At 36.7% G+C, this 13620-nt stretch overlaps 1 protein-coding gene across 1 annotated transcript in view; it reads right to left on the bottom strand.

The window, feature by feature from the left end:
* SEMA3E (semaphorin 3E) overlaps positions 1-13620 on the bottom strand; it is a 111997-nt gene that overhangs the window by 61267 nt on the left and 37110 nt on the right. The window lies entirely within an intron of this gene.

The following is a 13620-nucleotide window of genomic DNA, read 5'->3' as shown; positions in this document are numbered from 1 at the left end:
GGGGGGGGTTTCTAGTGCCTGGAAACCCCCCTCCAAGCCTGAGGCACTGTATAATTGAGGTGGCTGGACCCTGCCCCCGCTTCACACGGCTCTGCTTGAAAAGGGAGAGTTGCATGCCCCTAACAGTAGTGCACGCAGCATTGCCCATGTATATTATGGGGATAGGAAGAGTTGGAGAGCAGCCAAGCACTGTCTAAAATTATAGCCACGCCCCCATGTATGCTGGTCACGCACACTGGCGGCATGGTGTGGAAACCCCCCTCTACGAATCCTGCGTTTGCCCCTGCCTCCCTCACCTCTGGACCCTGAAGCTGCTGCACCACCTGCACCCACGGTATTTCTGTCACTGTATGGGTCCTAGATGCAGGGATTTTCCTGTTAATGTTGGTTTTGTAGAAACAGTTTATTACCTTACAGCAAGTATTTTAAATAATGTATATTATTGTTTTTGATGCTGAGTAGCATATTTTGCCTCATTTTGCACACAGCAGCCAACTGTGATGAAACATTTCCTTCAGTCAGAAACTGTTCAATTCATCTGGAAGGGATCAAACAAATAATTAAGCTTGTGTAGCTAGTGATAAAGCCACACTGGGAGGACACGTGTTGTCAAAATATAAACTATCAACCATAACAATTTCTTAACATGGAAGCAATCACTGACTAAAACAAAATAGCTTGTATAAAGGTATTTCTACCTCCACTCTAACCTGCTACTGTAATCACTTGGATATAGTTTAACTCCACACTATTAAACTCACATGATTCCTGGTTTGAGCTTATTTCTCTGTGAAGTTATGTCTAAATAAATTTTGATTTGAGTTTTACATTGTCATAGACATTATGGGCCTAAGTCATTAAGGAAATTATGGGCCTGAGTCATTAAGGAAAGTAAGGCACAAAGGGGTATATTTAAGAAAGCACGGTAGTGCATTATCGTGCACTTACCGTGTAAATTAGGCCAGGATGTGCTCTCCGCAAATTTATTAAAGGTGCATCGCAGCAGATATCATTGATATCTGCTGCTTTGCACTCCTGATCGTTTTTGCGAGCAGTCACCATTCAACAGAATGGTGACTGCTCCTGGCCGCAATCTAACAAGTCCTGAAAAAATGTTTTTTTCGGGAACTTGTTGTGTTAATGTACGTCAGCTGAAGCTGGCGTACATCATAGGAATTACTTGTAAAAGTTGTGCTCTTCGGTATGTCCAGCTCTGCTCCGGAGAGCAGAGCTGGACAGCGCATGCGCAGGGAGTGATCTTGTGATCCCTCCCTGTCACAGCCTCAGGTTCTCCGGTCGGCACATGCGCAGTAGCATGAAGAAGAGAAAGTAAGCCGAAGAGGAGGAGATCCGGAGCCAGTGCGACTGAAGAGGCAGTGGTGAGTATGGTTTTTTTTATCACAGAAACAGCAGTTTTTCGGAACTGCTGTTTCTGTGATCCATTTTTAATAAATTTGAGAAATATGCGATAAGGATTGATAAGTATTTCTCGTTTTGTCCGATAAATGATAAATGTGCCCCATTAAGCGTAAATGATCTCAGGGACAAACCATGATACAATGCAAGAGGTGCAAATTAGTTTATTGTTTTGCAAATAAGTTAAATATTGGCTCTTTTTACATCTAACATACAAATACTTGCTAGCTTTATTTTTACACTGAAATTTAAAATTGATCTAGGACATGCCCGATCCTAACTATAAATCTGTCTCTACATTTTAAATTTACCTCCCCCTCCAATGCACAATGCAACATGGTTTTGTCCAAAGTTACTCCTTTTTTATGCTTTGCTCTCCGTAATGACTCAGGCCCTATATGTGTATCTAGTGCTTTTTTTATACTAAGGGAATAATTAAAGGCTCATACACATTGGCAATCTCCTGCACTTACGGAGCATTCAATGTGAGCTATTTATGTGACTACAGTGTCATCAATGCAAATAGGATTCATTGAAATCTATGAAGTAAGGGCTGTCAGTACAAAAGTGCATTGATGTTGAACAGAACATGGAAGCAATATGATAGGACATGTTCTGTTTGTGTCTGTCGCATATTCACTCTGTGTACTCAGCACTTTTATCATAGGGCTCACTGAACCATATTTACCGTGCCAGTTACATTGTCCCTATTAGGGGACATAACTCAGCCTGAGGGTACCAGGAAAAATGCTCAAGTGTATGAGCTTTAAGGAATGTCCAATGTGTAAGAAGTCAAAGAGAAAGAAATAGTGTCATCATAATTCAGTCCATGGCAACATAAAACAATTGTGGTTAAGTAAGATTATTTGGCATGACACTATGGTTAAATTTATCATACATGTACAGGGGCGCACGCAGGATTGTCAGGGGGAGGATTTTCCCCCCTGACCCAAAAAAAAAAAAAAAAAAACACACGTGAGAGAGCTGCTGCGCATGCGCCCGTGCATGCGCAGCAGCGCCGTTCCGGCAGCACTGTACTATACAGCAGCTGCTGCGCTGTCAAAGAAGCGTCCGCGGCGGTGCTGTATACAATACAGCACCGCCGCGGATGTATAGTACAGTGCTGTATAGTACAGTGCCGCTATTGTGGGCACTTAGTTAGCGGAGGGGGGGTTCCTGGAGACCCAGAAACCCCCCCTGCGTGTGCCACTGATGTATATGTTGCCCAAGAAATCCTGGTTTCGTTGAAAAGAACATATACAAAACCCCACTTGTAAGGTGATTAGAAATTCCCTTTCTGTGGGACTGTGGCCCTCATGGTAGTAAACACTGTAAGGACACGCAACTACTGCCCTGCAAACATGCATTATTATACTTGATTTCAAAAGAACAATACCAATGTGAATTGCACTCCCATTCAGATGACTCACTAGAGTACAAGGAAAATTATGATAAATATATTTTTACTTAATTTTCCCCTTCTAGACTACACCACTGTGCCTCATGTGTGTTTTGTGTTCTCGGTGCTTAAAAGTAGTATCATCAGCTTCACAATATAACATTGGAAAAATGCAAACAACATCTATAATACCAGCACGTTATTTTCAAGAAGAAAGATAATTATGTTCAGTGATAAAAGAGAGGATAACTTTTTATTATTAAAAATATTTAAATTAAATTCTGATTATTAATACGTACAAAATATATAGTTTCTTGGACATATGAAATGTAACTGTGCAAACAAATATACTGAAATATTTGATATAATCTTAAAACCACTGTAACCTCAAATAATACATCTCTTAATTGTGCCTAGTTCAGAAGAATATAGTTTTATGCTATCTTTCTGTGATGGTTATGAGCAAGCTGTTTACATGTCTTTGGCCAGCTTGATGGTCACTCCCTCAGTGACATCATAACACTCCTCAATGACGACAATCTGTTGTGATGGGATTATTACACATTAATAATATTTACAGGAGGGCACTGGGTGGTAATTATGAGACAGACAAAAACAATGACTCTGTAGGAAACCTAATCCATACTTGCCAACTTTTGGTTGTTGTGCTCCGGGAGAGCCCGGGGGCAGGTGGGTGTGTGGAGGTGGGGCTCGATGAATTGGCACATTTGGCCCTGTCCCCTAAATGAACAAAACTATTTTACCCTATTCCAACAGCGGGCGGGGCCACAATGACATGAGAATCGCATCACTAAGTCCCGCCCCCACCTGCTTAACTAATGAAGTGGGCTGGATGGAGGAGGTTGCCCTGCTCTCCCAGGAGTCCAGGAGGACTCCCAGAAATTCAGGAATCTCCTGGACTTTCCGGGAGAGTAGGTAACTATGACCTAATCTCTGGAAGCAGAGTAAGTAACAGCATTTTAGAAGCTGATAACATTATAGTAAAAGGAAAATGTGTATACATTAATCTCTTAAAATTTATATCAGACCATTACAAACTAAAAATTAAATGGGACTAAAGTGGATTTAAAGTTAAGCACAGCCTAGATGATTTACCAGATGGCATGCCACAACTCTAAATCACTTTTAGCAGCATGACAACATTTATTGCCATGTGGCCTGGGGACTCTACCTAGCAGAAAAGGTCATCGGATGTGAGCATCACGTGATCTGCTCACATCCTACCCTTCGGCCAGGTATGTCACGCTGCTGTCAAGTCCACATGTGCATTGTGATAAAAGTTGTGATGTGGTTGACAGTTTCCTAGTTAAACTACAGGCTTAACACTGACTTGCACAACTCCTATTAAAACTATAGTTGCAGCAATCACTGCTTGTAACAAAGTGTGAATACTATTGAAATGTATGCTAACAATAAATTCTAATAATAATAGAGAATGGAATTATAAGATCTGAGTTGAAAACATACAGTATATGCCGTTAACATAACGGTTATTGCACAAGGTGTCTAGTGTTTCCAGGCTGAATCATAGTTTGTGTGTTTGGGGTGATTTCCATGGAGCATATTAATTTTTACAGAAATTACCATTAAAACATTTACAAATGTTATAGGATTTCACACCTGAAGAGCACCAGAAATCTGAATTCATTAACAATGATGTCACGAAAGAGCCTCATGTAAAAACATTTAAAATTCAAATGTTATATAATTACATTTTGTAAGCAGATGTTCATGAATATTCAAACCACAGCATGGGACCAATATGCATACTGTCTTCCTCTTACATTACACACCCAGTCTAGCGAATGCCAATATAGTAAATATGGAAACGTCTTTACTACCAGCAAATCTTAAACCTCCTTAAACACAGTGTTTCCTACAGAAGATAATCACTTCGCCATAAATCAAATCCCCTTTATAGTACTCAATCTCCACTTTTCAAATTGGAGACTGGATTATTTCCAAACCAAAGTGGCAAAAGAATAACAAGTGTCTGTCATTCTATCTTCCAACTCTGTTTCCAAATTAAATCTTTTCTTCCCTTGTAAATATACCCCCCTCCAACTAAAATTTGACTTGATTATTTTGTTTTAATCATAAAATGTTTTACTTGGACAACAAAACGAGAAACTCCTTGAAAATTCTGCCAATTGCCAAAGGATTCAGGATATGGAAATATACTCAATGTTATGTTATGATAAATAATATTCAAATAGCGTACATAAATCTCTATACTTTTTTTGTTTAATAGTTATTGTCATTTGAAAATATCCTTTCAGGAAGAAATTAAATATGGAATTCAGAGCTTTCCAGGATTTGACAAAACAACTCACACGTTTTATATATATATATATATATATATATATATATATATATATATATATGTATACATATATCTACTATATAAATGCCTAGTGGCGTGTGTGGAGAAAAAAAACCAAGCTGCAGCGCCACCTGCTGGGCAGAGTTATACACTGACCTATATATTTCTTGAAGGAGAAGTGACAGTTGGGAGTGGTTGATGGTTGCAGGGGGTGACAGTGGGGAGTTTTTAACACCTTAAGTAGCTTGATGAAGGATGTGGCGATGAAGATGAAGGATGAGGTGATGGAGAAAAATGATGAGGTGGTGACATGTGGACAAAACCATGTTAAAAAAGGGCGCTTGCGTCGGGAAGTAACGCTCTTCCCCTGAGGAGGCCTGGGCTAGGCCCAAATGCATGACAAGAACCTTTTTAACACCTTAAGTAGCTTGATTTCACTAGAATGCATGAGTATCATGCACGGGTTAACTTGTATATATATATATATATATATATATATATATATGTATTCTTCTCACCATTGATTGTGGTCTGGAAAACATATGGAACTTTACATACCACACTTATAGGTATGTGGTGTCAAGATAGGAATGATAAAATCCTCAAGCGATAGATTGATTTAGTTTCTCAGAAACAAAACCCTGCAGCATTAAGTTGTTGCAACATCTCAGTGTGAGTGCATCTGGTGGTCTTTAAAACTGAAGATTTACATTCCATAAATCATCAATGGGGTTATGGAGAGAAAATGAATCAAGGATTAGTAGAGTTTGAAATATAACTTCAATGTTCCATTATTCATAGCCTTAAACTGGGACGGCTAAAAAATGTAAATGAACTATTAGACTGGATCCTCGTGACACAAATCATTATCCCACATGGGGGTACTACAATGAGAAGATGTAATCCTGAGCTGTCATACTAACATCAAAGTATGCTTGTCACAGAGGAGTGACAGATGCAAAGTAGCCAAAAGTGCTTTTTCAAACTGGGCAAAGGAAGACACAACTGCTTTGTAAGAGTTAGTACATTTTAAACAGCAAAGCCATTGTAATTACTTTCCATTAATGCATTTAGTTTTTGTTTATGTCTAACATGTCAAACTTAAAGGACATAAAGTGATGAATTGCTTGGATAAAATTCAGTAAATTGTACTTTAGTATTAAGTGAGCTATAGAAGTTTCCATCAGTAGAAATCCATTGTGACTGAACTTTGTATGTTCTTCCCGTGTTTGTGTAGGTTTCCTCCGGGTGCTACGGTTTCCTCCCACACTCCCAAAAAAACATACTGGTAGGCTAATTGGCTGCTATTAACTTGACCTTAGTCTCTCTCAGTCTGTGTGTGTGTGTGTGTGTGTGTGTGTGTGTTAGGGATTTTAGACTGTAAGCTCCAATGAGGGATTGATGTGAGTTCTCTGTACAGCGCTGTGGAATTAGTGGCGCTATATAACTAGATGATGATGATGTATTGGCATAATTGATATATTTTACTAGTGCACCAACATTCCAAGGTAGTCATTAGGACACAATATACATCAAGTGTACTTTACTGAGCTGTTTGTGCTACATTTGGGAGATACAATAGCACAATAGCAACATATTTTTAGTGGCAGTCACCATTGTAGCTGAATATTGCACTACTAAGTGAGTTACATACACATATACACATATACACTTGAGCAAGAGAGTATTTAAATAAAATATTTTAGATTTACTGGTTATTTAAATTGCTTAACAGGGACATCTCTAGACTTATTTGCATTTCTGTAATGTTATCTAATTTGCATAATTAATTGCCCAATAATATGGATCAATGTGTCAGTCTTGGGACCACCTAGAATATATACTGAAAAGATCTTGTTGCAGTCATTATTTTGAAGTACAGACAATGGATAAAGATGGCGAGTCTCAGAAGGCCTAGTCAACGTGTGCCACATTTTTGACTGACAAGTGTCAAGGATTTTGTCATACCTATCAGCACTATTCACAAAATGCCCATGACACAATTGTTTGCTAACACATCTATTAAGGGGTCTTAAGATGAAGCATCTGGACTTGCTTAACATGATTACAAGGGAACCAAACGGAAGTATTTTGCAGACTTCCAGAATTCTAATCTATTGGGAGATTCACCACGATATTCTAAAAAATTAGCATGATTGTGTTTGCAGTAAAACCTCAATATAGCAATTCTGTTTTTGTAAAACAATGTTAAATGTTATTTTGATTTAATACTTGCAGCAACTCTCTATTGCACAGTCTGCATGATTCACTATCACTTCTGCATCATCTAGGTCAGTTCTTGGAAATGTTCATACAGTCTTACATTGGCAACAAGTATAATAAGATTAATATAAGGACTTTTTGTTATGCCTAGTTACAGTTACATAGTTAGTAAGGTTAAAGAAACATTGGTCCACTAGTTTAACTTTGCTGGCCCCTGGACTGTTTATTTGTCATTTTATTATGGTGCAAATAACTATTTGTAAATTTGTTATAAATGAATTGTATTTGCTTAAGGGCGTATACACTTTGGCCTGGATTTATACATCCCCACCTCATCCTTGACTAGCAGAATGTCTTTAAATAATTTTAAAGCACATCGTTCTAAAAACTGTCCATTGCTTGAAGTAATGAAATGCAAAAAATGCAATACATAGAGTAGAATTTTCCTATCTGTATCAATCTTCATAACCTGTCAACTTTACTATAGAAACTGTACAAATATCCTGCCCGACAAATGTATTGAAAATATTTTGACTGTTTTAAGGATTTAAAGACAGAGCACCAATTTATTATTCATTTCTATGTGGCTAGAACAACATGTAGCCAATCAGATCACTGGAATACCTCACTATTTCAGAGGATGATTGTGCTGACCTTGTGAAAGGCAGTGACCTGTCCACTCATCTGTATGTGTTAATGAGGAAACTGCCGGAAGCGACATAAGAAGTGTTATGATGTTACGGGAATAGAGGCATGCGGGAAGTTATAGGCTGAGAGTTAGATAGCAGAACGCCCATGTCACACTCATGCAGGGAACTTGTGGCATCGAACACAACTCTTGATAAAAAGAAGCTCATACAACAAACTTTCTATATTTACAATTTCAAATGTAATATAGAAGGAAACAATAATCCACATTTTAAAAGGACCAGAAAAATATGATTAGCAATGGACATTATTTTCAATTTAATTACTTCCACCCTGTTTGTATACATATTAATTTAAGAGATGCCCTAATCACTGAAAGCAGACTTTGCTTCACATGAATCAATCTCTGCATTTCGTAAACAAGTAAACTGAATAAAAATAAATAAAATCCAAATGGAGTAGAATATGATTAATAAGAAAACTGAATATAATATTCCTACTATACTGGATATAAAAAGGACAAGTGATTTGGAAACTTTTCTAAAATGTACTTGTAATAGATACTCTTTGGTTATTTATAGTTTCACCCAGTCATCAATGCTAGCAATAAATGCAACTTAATATATAAAAGTGTGTACAGCATGTACTAATTATTAATATGACATGAGTTATGTTCTCCAGGTGTCTTGCATAAAGGAGAGAGGGGAGATTACCTGCAGGTAGGGTGTATGGTTATTTCAAGTTATGTTATTCTCACTGTGATTTATTGATAGAGAAAGATATCTGCATATTTCTGAAATGTTGAACCAATATATTTCATATACATCAAATAACCGGTTGTATAGAGGATCATTCATTTTTTGTCATTACAAGTCTGTTTATTTAGAAATTTTCAAATAGTATTATATTCATTTATGTCATATTTTAGACAACAAAAGACAAAAACATGTACAGTGATGGATGAATAAACTGTAGTCTCCATTTGTAAAAATCCCTTTACTGCTTATTTTCAATGTGGTACATAATATACAAACACCTATGAATAATAGATGACAATTTTAGAATGAATAACTCGTAATTTTAGAGAACAGTGTTTAACATATATAGTGAGAAAGCTACTGTATTCGAGGGGCTGTTAAGGGACAACGTTCAAGAATATGTTTTAGAAAATAAAATTAACATCAGTGAGTGTTGCTGTATGAGAGCCCAATCTGTTCAATCAAACCTACCTGCGTTTTATAAAGAAGTGAGTAAGGATTTTGGCAGAAGGTTATAAATGGATGTAATATATTTAGATTTTTCAATCGTGCATGACACCCTGCCCCATGGACGCTTAATTCATGTTCTGACGCAAGTCCGTTTGTGTGCCATATCTTGTGTGAAATAGCTCTGTGCATGCTCCAAAATGCACCTTACAACAATGAATTTGCAATTGATGTCCGAATTCAAATGTCACGTATGACTTGAAGGACAGAACAGGGGTGGGAAGGGATGGACAGATATAGACAATGTAAAGTAAGGTAGTGCCAAGGGCAGATGCGGCCAGTGCTAATGATAGTGATGACTGTGTCAGTCATCACTATCAGTTAACACTAATACCTGCCTTAAAGCTGGTGCAAGTAATATGGCTTAAACTAGCGCACTTACAAGAAACCCAGGACTAGAATTGGCCGTAACCTTACTGTACATTGCCTATGTCTGTGCGTCCCTTCCCACCCCTGTTCTGCCCTTCAGGTCATAGGCAGTCGTACATGACATTTGTTACATACGATCGTGTCGGCATTGTCTTTGTTTGGAGAAGTACACGTATCAGGTATCTGTGCCACTAGATAGCACAGAACATGTGTATGCTACTAAAATAGACCATAAAATGCTGTGTATGTACAGAAACCATCAAGAACATCTTGATTTAAAAAAAAAAAAATACAAAGCATATTTTTATTAATGATTATACTGTTAAAAGTTGTTCTTTTATCTTACTATATAATTTTTTTAATGGGTTCTAATGTGACTTTATATTGTACATACACTTGTGCACATAGTGAACACTACTCTGCTTGGATTTGAATATAAGCAGAAATACATTCAAGTCCTGTGCTCTTTTTTTAATGGCAAGTTGTGTGTAAGTTGCGTTTGGATTTAAATCAGACCCTTAATGTATAAGTTAAAAACTATTGGTCTAAAAATTACAATATGTAACTGGATGGGAGGAACGGACCTGCAGTAATTTTAATTTTAAATAAATAAGTCCAACCCTGATATATGTTGTTTTCAACATGCTTCTGATTTATTAGTAGACTTGAATAATCTAACAGTGCTCGGCAGATCCTTCTTGATGAATATTTGATACCCGCCCAAGGAATTGTCTATATTGATACTTAGTGAAATTGAAAGTCTATCATCTGCATCGCTAAAAGCTAAACTTTCTCTATGAGACAATAATAAGATTGGTGTGATCTTAATGCATATAGCAACAAAAGCATGGTAGATGTCTGTTTTCATTAAGTCTGCTATTACACCATGATATACAATAATGCTAGGATATACGTGATACATTGTAATGGCTTACTTTACCAGCTAAAGCTATGCCTGTGGCACATGTGAATCAGCACAGACACCCATCAGTAAATATATTAGAGTAGATAGCTGTATTTGTGCAGTTGTGTTTGTGTGTTCTGTGAGAAGCTGATTATGCAATATCAGCTTTTCTGTCTGGCAGATAAAGCGGCAATTCATGTAAGTTGGTATAGGCCTGAATAGCATCTATTTCTGCATGGAAAGAAAAACCTGTCAGCAATCTAAATAAACAGTGGAGTGACCCGTGAGCCTTGTGTCTATGTATGTCATCATAGAGACAGACACATTTACTCTAATACATGTGTGGTTCAATCAACACCATTGGAGTGACCACACACACTTGTGTGTAATCAGAATATAAACAGTGTCTTCATTATTGGTCTATTGCGTGTTTTGCAAGTGTGTAATTCAGCAGATAGGTGGAAACATAAACCCATCAGTTACATTTTACATTAATACAGTGTAGTGTTCTATATCAGAAAAAAATAATAGACAAAAGCACAACTTATTATTTAATTAGGAGAAACAAATGTGAGTCTGTGAACCTTTCAAATCAATTTCAAAATCAATTTGAGGGATGTTCTACAAGAATGGAGTGGTACAATAATTCAGTAAATCCATATTGTTATGTTACTAAATGTACAACTTATTCTCTTAAAAAAATAATTCTCTATTTTTTTTTAAATGTAGTACTAATGTATCAGCCCTCTTACACCTACTTATATTTTATACCAATTTCAGCTTATTCTCCTTTTATAAAGCTCTTGACTCTCCTGTTTCCTTGTATCTTGCATGCTCTATGGAAAGTATAGTAATTTTCAGTACTGGGATGGACAAGAATTCATCAATTAAGTTGAATTTTATTTTAGGGATCAAACAGCAATTAACGATCTAAAATATCTTTTGTGTGAAGGTGGTGATAGGGATTTGTCATCATCAAGATATTCATGGCATTAATATCCCATTCAGTACTTTTCAGACTAGTTACCTAGTTAAACCTTATACCACTTTCTATCCTATCAAATCTAGGAGCACAAGACTGTATCTCTTCCATAAATTAGTAGAAAAAGATCTTGGTAAATGAATGATTAATCAACAGACTAGATCATAAAAGCTATCTAAATTGGAAATATCAGCATTAAATGATCTAAAATAGATGACACAGAACTTATCACAAATGCTTACAGAAGGTGGTTATGTAGTGGTATTTGATATATTAGAGTGTAATAATAAAATCATGAAACAACTTAATGATAAAACCACAAACCATCACCATGCCAGGGATACAAATGTTGGTTATCATGTTAAATTAAAAAACTTGACTTTTTGGATTATCTAAAGGTATTTAGAGCATCCAGTCTATCCAAGTTTTCATATAGTCCCAAAAATATACTTGGTTTGAGCACCCATCCCCCACAGCCGCATTGTCTCAGAAAGGGCCTTTTTGAAAATTTGACGCTTTTCTCCAATTATTGGTTACATCACTCCTGGAGTAGTATTTACAGGTTTCCACCCACGTTCTACAAATGTTGGTGGGGCCTATTGATTGTCACATTACAAATGAGTTACTATGAATGTACGCTATTCCTACATTCCTCATCACTTCGACCTACAGGCACTTTAACACTTTTTCTGGCTTCCTCGCTATACATGTTAATTTTGTAGTTATAGCTGTTGATTTTTTGCTCATACACAACTATTTTTGTTTTACTAGTGGTTTCTATCTCCAAGGGTGTGACACGGCAATTGGTGCTAAGATTGTGCTTGTTCTGCTAATCTTAACATGGGTTGGTGTGAAATGTGACAAATATTTCGAGATGAAACCCCTCTATGTCCAATATTATCACTTATCACAGATTTACAGATTATTTAGTTTTTGTTTGGGGTCGGACATTGGATGATCTGGGTGGTTTTTTTTTTGTTGGTTTTTTTACAGTTAGCACAATGATAGTGAGATAACTTTAAAAATGTAATATTGAGTCCCATGACAATGTCATTCATTTTTTAGATCTGACTTTATATTGAGATACTATTAAAGGAGATACATCTGATATATTTATAAAAGCAGCAGCTGGATAAGGGAGTCTTAGGGATTCTTAGGAAACTATCCTGTTAGGATAGACCCATTCACACAGCACAGTGAATGGGTCTATCCTAACCAGGTACAGCGCTGGTTGGGACACCTTCAATTGACCTTAAGGAGGAATGTGCAATAAAATTTTAAACAGAAGTTTCACTAAAAAAGACTAGGAAACAACTTGTAATTAATAAATAACACAACAAAGCAACACATTGGTTTCCGATCAAATCTGTCCACAATTCATCACAGCTTAAGCTGGGTACACACCTATGCAGTTATCATGTAGATCACATGATTCACGACTGATTGGTCAGATATTGCAAGAGTGTGTAAGCTCCCACGATCATGTTTCATCGTACCAAAACACAACGTATCATTTGATTTGGTTTTCTAAACTTCCTAAAAATCACAACCAATGAAGGAATGTCTTATCAGCAGATTTTTTATGGGAGATGAAATCACAGGTCTGATGGTAAATCGTGTAGATGTGTAGGCATCAACATGCTCATCTGGACTTTCAACTGTTGGCAAAATCATTACAAAAACTGCATCTAAAGTAAGTTTGTATAGGTGTGTACCAAACATTACAGCTCAGAATATCACAAGATTTGTTAAATTTCTACAAAAACATCTATCAGTATTATAGATAGGCGTTGGATTGTTGTGAAAATAAAAAAAGGTAGTCAGTCACTCTTGGATTAAAACCATGGAAATATGGTTATGTGGTGGCAAGAAATGTGCAACTTGCCCTTCAGTAAAATTATCAACCTCTTAGGATTTTACACAGTACAGAGGTTTTAAATCAAACACTTATCAGTATTAAGGTCTGAGGAATAATTGGGAGGGTTTTTTCAGAAGGGTCTTTGTTTTTGAAAGGTTTCCCACAATTGGCAATTTGTTTTCTCCCAGTATATTTGGAGAACAAAAAACAGT

The sequence above is a fragment of the Mixophyes fleayi genome, chromosome 4 (genome assembly GCF_038048845.1).
Source record: "Mixophyes fleayi isolate aMixFle1 chromosome 4, aMixFle1.hap1, whole genome shotgun sequence".
Taxonomy (NCBI): Eukaryota; Metazoa; Chordata; class Amphibia; order Anura; family Limnodynastidae; genus Mixophyes; species Mixophyes fleayi.
This window is presented reverse-complemented; position numbering and strand designations above follow the sequence as displayed.